Here is a 9,785-nt window from a genome sequence, read left to right as displayed (position 1 = left end):
TTTAAAAGAAAACATCGAATGATTTGGGACTTCGACGTTGTTTTTAAACATAACGTCAAATTTTTATTGTATTCGACTTGAAATTTATTTATTCAGTGTAAAAACATAACATAGTCTCACTATTTTTCACGGTTCCATTTCTATTTGAACTTTCTTCTTGGTGGACGACTACGATAAAGAAAGAAGGTTATTTTTAAGTTGTTTCTGTCTTTGTAATGTCATTTGGTTCTCATTTCTAAGGTTGACCGATTATTTTTCGTTTATCTTTAGGCTATTTTTCATACGGGGTCAGCGAACTTTGTCATCTTCTCTAGTGACACCATTTGAAGTATGTTTTTTTTTCTTAAAATACTCTTACGGATGTATGTGCTCATGTTTGAGTTGTGTTTGTCGATTCTGGATGTGGATATCTATATGTATAACTATACTATGATAGTTTTTTTTTTCTTCAACGTTTGATATTTGTGTTCGTTCGTTATCAGCGAACTTCGTCATCTTCTCAAGTGACACCATTTCAAGTTTTTTTTTCCTTCAATATCTCTTACGTATGATATATGTGTTTGTGTTTGTCGATTATGGACGTATGATATATGTATAACGATAGATATTTGTGTTTGTGTACGTATACTATGATTCTTTATTTTTTTCCTTCAATGTATGATAGGTATTTATTTTTGTTTCTCTACGTAAGTTAGTTTTTTTTTCCGTCGATTCTTTTCGTTCAGTGTAGTAGTATGGATCGAAGCTGGATTCATCAGCGTCGTATTAGAGAAGAGTATGAGCGAGGGGTTTCTAAGTTCAAAGAATATGTTAAAGAACACGCAAAACCAGTGAACGGGGCATATTTTTGCCCTTGTGTTCGTTGTCTCAATCAAGTATATGAAGACTTGGACAACATTCGTGATCATCTGTTCATCTATGGAATAATGAGAAGTTATACAGTTTGGAATTGGCATGGGAAAGTATTATATAAGCCAACAACATTAAGAGGTTCAGATTACGTCGACGAATGGATGAGTGATCATTTAGATGAAATGGTACGTGACGTTGGCGAAGAAAATTTTGGAAGAGCTCATTTATACGATGATCTTAAGAACAATTCAGAGAAAGAGTTGTATCCAGGATGCATCAATTTTACAAGGTTATCGGCTACTTTGAAATTGTTTTGTTTGAAAGCAAGAAATGGATGGACTGATAAAAGTTTCACGAAATTGTTGGAGTTGCTGAAGGAGATGCTACCAGAAAATAACACGTTACCTATCCGTAATTACAACGCGAAGAAAATTCTATGTCCAATGGGTTTGGAATACCAAAAGATACATGCATGTCCCAATGATTGTGTATTATATAAAGATCAATATGTTTCAATGAAGGTGTGTCCAACGTATGGTTCGTCACGATTTAAGAAGAAACTTGATAGAAATAACGATGAACACAATGAAGGTCCACTGGCTAAGGTCATGTGGTATTTACCTATAGTATCTAGGTTGAAACGATTGTTTTCTGTTAAAGAAGATGCGAAGAATCTTATGTGGCACGTTGACGGAAGAAAATGTGATAATCTTCTTCGACACCCAATTGATTCCCCACAATGGAAGAACATTGATGGCACATTTCCCGAATTTAGTGCAGAGCTGAGAAACTTAAGACTTGTACTAGCTACCGATGGTATGAATCCTTATGGCAACTTAAGTAGCAAACATAGTTCATGGCCACTTATTTTGATGATTTACAATCTATCTCTTATGTTGTGCGTGAAGAGAAAATACATGATGTTGTCTATGATGATATTGAGTCCTAGACAATCTGGAAATGACATTGATGTTTATCTAAAACCGTTAATTGACGATTTAAAAATGTTGTGGGAAGAGGGCATCGAGGTCTTCGATTCATATTCAGAAAAAAACTTTCGTCTGCGTGCAATGTTGTTTTGAACCATAAATGATTTCCCAGCATATGGGAACTTGAGTGGTTACAGTGTTAAAGGTCATTTTGCGTGTCCGATTTGTGAAGAAAATACTAGCTATCTTCAACTGAAGCATGGGCAGAAAACTGTGTACACAAGACACCGAAGATTCCTTCCTCGAAATCACCCTTACCGTAGATTAAAAAAAGCATTTAATTGAAGTCCTAAGGATGATGTAGTGTGTAGACCACGTAACGGGGAAGAAGTATACGACCAGGTGAGGAACATTGATGTTGTCTTCGGAAAACATAAAAAGAAGACCATTGAGAAAAACATTTGGAAAAAGCGATCAATATTCTTTTATCTTCCATATTGGTGTAAACTTGATGTGCGACACTGCATAGACGTGATGCATGTTGAAAAAATGTATGTGATAATGTTGTTGGGACTTTACTAAACGTTAAAGGAAAGACAAAAGATGGAGTGAAAGCACGACAAGACTTGGTTGACATGGGAATCCGTTCTGAGTTACATCCGTAATCCATAGGAAGACGCACCTATCTTCCTCTAGCTTGTCACACTCTTTCAAAAAAGAAAAAAAAATTTGTCAATGTTTACATAGTGTGAAGGTTCCACAAGGTTATTCGTCGAATATTAGTAGCCTTCTTTCTATGAAAGATTTGAAGTTGGTTGGTTTAAAGTTTCACGATTGTCATGTCTTAATGCAACAACAGTAGCTATTCGAGCCATATTACCTGCCTCTGTTAGAGGTATTTTCACACGTTTGAGTTTGTTTTTCAATGCCATTAAGAAAGTTGTTGATCCTCAACAGTTAGATGATTTGAAAAATGAGGCCATCAGACTATTGTGCCAATTGGAAATGTATTTCCCACCATCATTTTTTGATATCATGGTTCATTGGATTGTCCATCTAGTGAGAGAGATTAGAATATGCGGGCCAGTTTTCTTGAGGTGGATGTACCCGGTTGAAAGATACATGAAGATCTTAAAGGGATATGTTAAGAATCAATTGAGACCGGAAGCTTCGATTATAGAGCGCTACATTGCAGAGGAAGCCATTGAATTATGCTCAAGTTGTATGCCAAGTTGTGACCCAAATAGGACTTCCAAAGAAAATACATGAGAACATATGTGAAGGAAAGGGAGTTCGAGGAGTAAGGATTGAAAGTGTTAGTGGAAAAGATGTTAATCAAGCACATTTTACATTTTAAACAACACAGTGGATGTTATTCCTTACATTTCACAACACATTGATGAAATTAAGTCAACACATCCACGTATGAGTGAAAAGTGGACACTTAATGAACATAACAAATCCTTTTTAGCTTGGTTTAAGAAAAAGATTTATGCGACTCCAAATGTTTCTGAAAATCTATTGAGACTAGCTCGTGGACCTAACACTGATGTGATCACTTTCGGTGGCTATTACATAAACAATTACGTGTTCTATTCAAAGGAGGAAGATGATAAAAGTAGAGTTCAAAATGGTAGAGTTACCCTACAAGCTGAGGCTGTACACTTTTCAAGTTCCAAGGATAAGAATCCAATTACAGCATCAATAAGTTATTTTGGAATAATACAAGAAATTTGGGAAATTGATTATGTCACTTTTAGAGTTTCAGTTTTCAAGTGTAAATGGGTTGACAGTAATTCTGGTGTGGTGACAGAAGACCTCGGATTCACTTTGGTGGATCTTAACAAAATGAGTTACACGGATGAACCATTTATTATGGCTAGTCAAGCAAGACAAATATTCTATGTAACTGATCCAATGAATCATAAATGGTCAGTGGTATTGGAAGATAGAGCCATGCACACAACTGATGATGAAGACTCTCTAGATATAATTGAGACAAGCTCCTTCTCATCAACAACCATTGAAAATAAGGTCAATGATGTACCCGATGAAATACATGCAACTCGATGTGATCACAACGAAGGCATATGGGATAAATAGGTGTCTTAGAATTGTTTTAATTACTTGTACAATTTATTTATTTTGTTTGTTCTAAATATAATGTACTAACACTTTGTAAACAGGTATGACGAGCTCTGGATCAGGTCCGACAGGAGGAGGGGGTAGATCTGTGACTCGGATGCCTGATGTCACATCCCGTCGGGTTAATGAGAAACCAATGACGGTGGACTTTGATCCCCGAACATTTGTGCCTATTGGGGCACATGCAACATCGTTCAAAAGTTACTTGGGCATGATGGCAAAAGCACATGTCCCTATTGTCACTACCTGTTGGGATGATGTCCCACAGGTTGACAAAAATCTACTATGGCAGGATATTTTGGTATGTTTAAGATGTTTTACTTCCATCATTGACTTATTTTTGTTGATCATGCTTTAAGGTTAATTTTGTTTTTAATAGGAAAATTGGAATATCCCTAATGATCAGAGTATAAGGAAGAAGATTTTATCCCACATTGAAGTCTGGTGGAGGGACTTCAAGACGAGAATGACATGTTAATACATCTTTGGCTCTAAATAGAACGACACTCCTTGTACAAAATATAAAATAATTGAGGAAGAGTGGGTGCAGTTTAAAGAATCTAGACTTACTCCTGAGTGGTAGGTATGTTTTTTTATTTTGCTCTAGTCACATAAGATGTTAATTTGTGATTTATGCTTAATGATTTTCATTTTTTCATAGGTGAAAAGGATAGCCTCCCAACAGAGGCAGAAGCTTAATGATACACCACACGTACTGTCACGTGGTGGTTATGCGTTATTAGAGAAAAAGATGAGAAAACATCGCGCTGATGAGTTAGGTCTTGAGTCACCTGATCTCGCACCTCCACCAGCCAGACATGAATTGTGGAAGGCTGCACGGAAAAAGTCCAATGGCTAGTTTACATCCCAGTCTACTCAGGAGATATCCTAGAGAAATTTTAAGTAGAAACTTTTAACTGATTACCATAGTTCATAAAAAATTATGTAACAAACTTTTTAATGTGTCTAGCTTCATTATGATATGCAGGATGACTTGGTTGACCAACAGAGTCAAGGCACATTTGTCGCACAAGGTAGGGAGGACCTCCTAGTAGCAGCCACAGGCTGGCTAGACCATCCAAGTCGTGTGCATGATGTTGGAGGAGCTGTTGGATTGAGGGACTACTTTGGCCCTAAACCAAGAAGCACAAAAGTCGTGACTCAAGAAATGGTTAGTAGCATCAGGCAACAGGTTCAAGTTGAATTAGAGGAAAGCATGGGTGAACGCTTCAGAATGCTCGAAGAAAGACTTGCGATGATCACCCAACAAGAGCAACAACAACAACAACAACAACAAGAACACAACAATAGTCACAGTAGGAGGACGACCCTACAGATCGTATTGATTACAATATTCAGTATGAGTTTTTGATTGATGAGGATCCTCCGCACGTAGTGGTCGTGGGACGACAGATTGTAGGAGGCCAGACCATTCATGGTGCTCCTTTATGTCCTACTCATGGGCGGGTAATGATTGATGATCCAAGAGATGCCCAAGCTCGAGTGCCATTGCCTACATCTGAAATCCAATTCGTAGGGGAGGCCTTAGGCACATTCATAGCTTGGCCTAAGGCTGATCATGCCATATTTTGGCCCACTAGCGGTATTATATTCTTCTTTTTATTATCTTAAATCTTCAAGTTATAATTAAACGATTCCTAACTTTTGTAAATGTGAGTTGTAGGTCTATCGTCCTAAGAAACAACCAATTGCTCAACCTATGAATGAGGCTCGTGAGGAAGCAGAAGACCATGATGTTATATCCATATTGACCTCCAGATTAAATAAGTTGACAAAAGGACTGGTAGAGATGTTGTGGGAGTTAAGAACATTTGGCCTCAAGTGCCATGTTCCATTGTATATTAATTTTTATGATGCTTATGAGATCATTGGTGGAGAAAAAATGCTCAACATTTCATGCATACAACTATGGTGCATGTAAGTTTTTAGTTGTTATTTTCCAATTTGTATATTAGTATTATTACTTTTTAATAAATATACTTAACTTTATTCTTACAGGTACATGGACACTATCGTAGTTGAATCAGGTCGAGCGTCAGTTTATTGCTTTCTTGAACCTCAGACCATTCAATCATCTAGAAACACATTAGATTCTAGAAAATCATATATTCAAACATGGATGGTTGAGTCTAACAGAGAGATATATATCGCGCCATACATTGATGCGTATGTGTTTCCCAATATTGTCAACTTTTATCAAATTTTAATCAATAAACTAACTCACTAGTTTTGATACATGACAGGGGCCATTGGCAACTCATGGTGATCATTCCAAAAAAAGCACAAGTTGTATGGTTTTGCTCTCCTCATAGGAAGATTAAAGCGGAGTTGAAGTCCTTGATACGTAAGTATTACTTTCATTCTTATCAATTCATTATGATATTAATATATTAACTTATGTTTCTAATGTTTCAAATTTGTTTAGAGTTGTGACTAGGACCAGAGGAAAACAACTTGAAATTATATATCCTAAGGTTGGAATTCGTTTATCTTTAACCTTTAATATTCGTAGTCAAATTTAAACCATTACATTTGACTAAGTTCTTTCACATGTTTAGTGTAATAAGCAGAATGATTCCTGGGCATGTGGCTACTACATCATGTCATGGATGAAGGCAATCATCCGAGCAGAAATCAGAGGGGAATGGACTGAGGTAAAAATTTACATTTGAAAATCTTAGAAATATCAATAAACTTTTGACATTAAAATAAATATAATATATTAAAGTTTCCTTGATGATGCAACGGTTCAACACTACCTCTCCATTGTCCACTTCAGTAATAACGACGATAAGGGAGGATTGGGCACGATATTTTAATAAACATTTTACATAGCTATATAGCTTTAGGTTTTTCCTTTTGTGATAGTATCATTTGCTTACTTGTGCAGCTTTTAAAATGTTAATAGATTATTGTGAATAGATGAATACTGTGAATAGATGAATCGAAAACTGGGTTCTTTAAAGTTTTGATGATAGCATCAGCGTCTTTTAGTTTTACTATTTAATTGCAATTGATGAATTGATGATAGCATGGTTTAAATTAATTAATTCTGTGAATATATATGAATTGGAAAACTGGTTTCTGTATTTCAGGTTTAGTTGAATGAGCTAAACCGAATCAAATCCAAAAAAAAAACACTGAAGGTAATGTCAAGTATACACCATTTGACGTTCAAACATCGACAGTAACGTCCCATATAGAAAACTTTGACGTTAACCTTACGTCCATCCCCTTAGGCTTTCAAATATTGCTTTAAATATAAATATTTATTCAAATATTACTCAAAAATTGACGTCTTCTCTGAACGTCGACGTGAAAATTACGTCCTTTATCAACCGCATGGACGTTAAGTTTACGTCCATTCCCTACTACATAAGACGAAAAATCTTACTATAAATATAAATATTTATTCAAATATTGAACGTCAATCTCTTTACTAACGGACGTAACCTGACGTCATTGCATAATGTCGACGTTAGGTTTACGTCAAATATTGATATAATCGATGTGAAATTGTCCTATTAACATCATTTTGTAATCTTTGACGTAAAAGTTACGTCACCCGCTGTGACGTCAGTCTCTAATTCGTCGTTAAAAGCCAAAAATAAACGACGTAATACGCTGTTTTTGCACTAGTGCTTTGTAGTGAAGGTTGTAAAAGTCTTTATGGAGGAGGAAATAGTTCTCTAGATGTACGGATTCTTCTCCTCTGTCTACTCTCGTCCAAGCCTTCAAGAAGAGGTTCTGAATTTTTCTTGCTTCTAGTCCGAATTGCTTCCTCAATACACAAGAAGACAAGTTCCTAGAAACAATTGTTAGCACAAAAAGATAGAAAAGGTAAATAAAAAGATAAAAGATAGAAAGATAGAAAGATAAAACAATTAAAATCAAAAAGACAAAAAAGATAAAAAAAAAAAACAAAAGATAAACTTACAAATACAAAGGTAAAAAGATAAATGAAAAAAAATACAAATCAAGTCAAAGTTAATCAATAATCACACAAATAAACTAGTTAAACCACGAGTCCTTGACAACGGCGCCAAAAACTTGTTATACCCTCAACAAGTGTAACTGAATCGTATCAAGTAATAAAACTGGTAAGACCAAGTATCGTTCTCCCAAAGGACTCACGTCCTAGACAATTATGTGATTTGTTGATTATCTAAGACTTGCGACCAAATTCTTGTAGGTTTAAATGCAAAATACTAAAAAGTAAATATGAATGCATGTATTGATCAATGGAAAGAAGAAACAAAACACGTGGTTTGAAATATATGAATGAATATGTTGTTGGGGTTTATCAATTTCATCCTATCCACTCTTATGTACTCAAGAATTCATCTTTCTTCATAATATTAATGCCACTTTCTAAATTACCTTAAACTCGATGTCTCAGCGAAGAAAGCCTAATCATAAGCACTAGTTCACAATGTCTTCTCTCCCTAGCAATTATTCATGCATTACAAAGCACAGAAGCTTAAAGGCAACCAACCATCATATTCCTATGTCTAGGTTTATACTACTATTGGGAGAAATTCCCCAGATCTAGATTTCCCCGTATGTGTCCATATTGACAAAATCAATAATCATGCAATAGAATGAGTTAAGCAAAGCATGCATTAAGCAAAGAGGGAAAACCCTAACAATTAATGAAAGAAAGCATATATTCTAAAGAACAAATTCAATACATCAGAGTTTCACAGGATTACATTGATTCCCCAACAACAATAAAGGTTTAGTTCACCATATTCATGGTGAAACTAGATGAAAAACAATGAAATAATTTAAGATAGAACCTTAGAATTTGAAGAGTGGAGCTTGAGCATCCAAAATCCTCCTCAAAGGGGTGACAAAGTGTGTTTCTGCTTCGTTCCAGTCAACGATGACTGACCTAGGTCGACTAAGACCTTATATAGTATTCTAAAAATTACAGAAAAGTGGCCCAAGGCCCATAAAAATGGCGCTCAGCGGTTTTTACCGCTCAGTAGTAAGTGCAACACTTCAGATTGGCGTTCAGCTGCGTTTTCCCCTCAACGGTTGCTGTGGGATTAAGAACGCCGCTCAGCGGTAATTTCCGCTGAGTGGTAATCGTGTCTTCTCTTTTTGTGCACTTTTCACTTTCTTTTGTGATTCCAACTTCCACCTACTTCACTTCTTTCATCCAATTGATCTTAAAACCTACAAAAAAAAGGAAACCAAGCATAAAACCCATCCAACTCTTATTTCGAAAACATAAACAAAAGCATGATTCCAAGCTAGTTTCTAAGTCATAAAGGTTGTCTTTAAGGCAATTTGTATAAAAATATTAGTTTTTCAATTGTTATCATCCACTCCTTCCATCATGGACATGACAAACTGACATTGCTCCCCCTCCTAGTTTGTACCAAGAAAGCAGTTAATAGTGTCAGCATCAAAGACAACCCTCTTAGCCCTTACGTAGCTAAAGTATGTCTCATCCTCTGCCCCTAATGCTTTTGAATTTGTGTAGAATTCTTTGGTGATGTCAACATTGGCGGGAGAGGGGTAGGTTGCCAGGTGACCCCAATCTCTGTTGTTTGGCTCCCTTTCAAATTAAGGATCCAAGGATGGTATGTTGGCCACCTTCCTCTCCCTCAACAGTCTCCTTCCTTCCACAAATGGGAAGTGTCTTTCATGGGCTGGAGTTTTGAATTTATTTGAGTAGAACTGCTCCTTCTCCTTCCTCTTGGTTCCCTTGTCTTTGTTACCTAAACCTTTTTCCGGAAGAGGAGGCCATTCCTGCATCAAAAGATTCACAAAACAAACACATAACTCATTAAGAATTAGTCCCAAAAAAAAAAATCAACAACTCTTCTT

The 9,785-nt window shown here is 36.1% G+C and overlaps 1 pseudogene; it reads left to right on the top strand.

Moving 5' to 3' along the window:
* The first annotated feature begins 734 nt into the window (after positions 1 to 734).
* LOC148203061 (uncharacterized) lies at positions 735 to 5,868 on the top strand (annotated as a pseudogene).
* Positions 5,869 to 9,785: the final 3,917 nt, after the last annotated feature.

The sequence above is a fragment of the Vigna umbellata genome, chromosome 3 (assembly GCF_029865625.1).
Source record: "Vigna umbellata cultivar VRB3 chromosome 3, Vumbellata_1.0, whole genome shotgun sequence".
Lineage (NCBI taxonomy): Eukaryota > Viridiplantae > Streptophyta > Magnoliopsida > Fabales > Fabaceae > Vigna > Vigna umbellata.
This window is presented reverse-complemented; position numbering and strand designations above follow the sequence as displayed.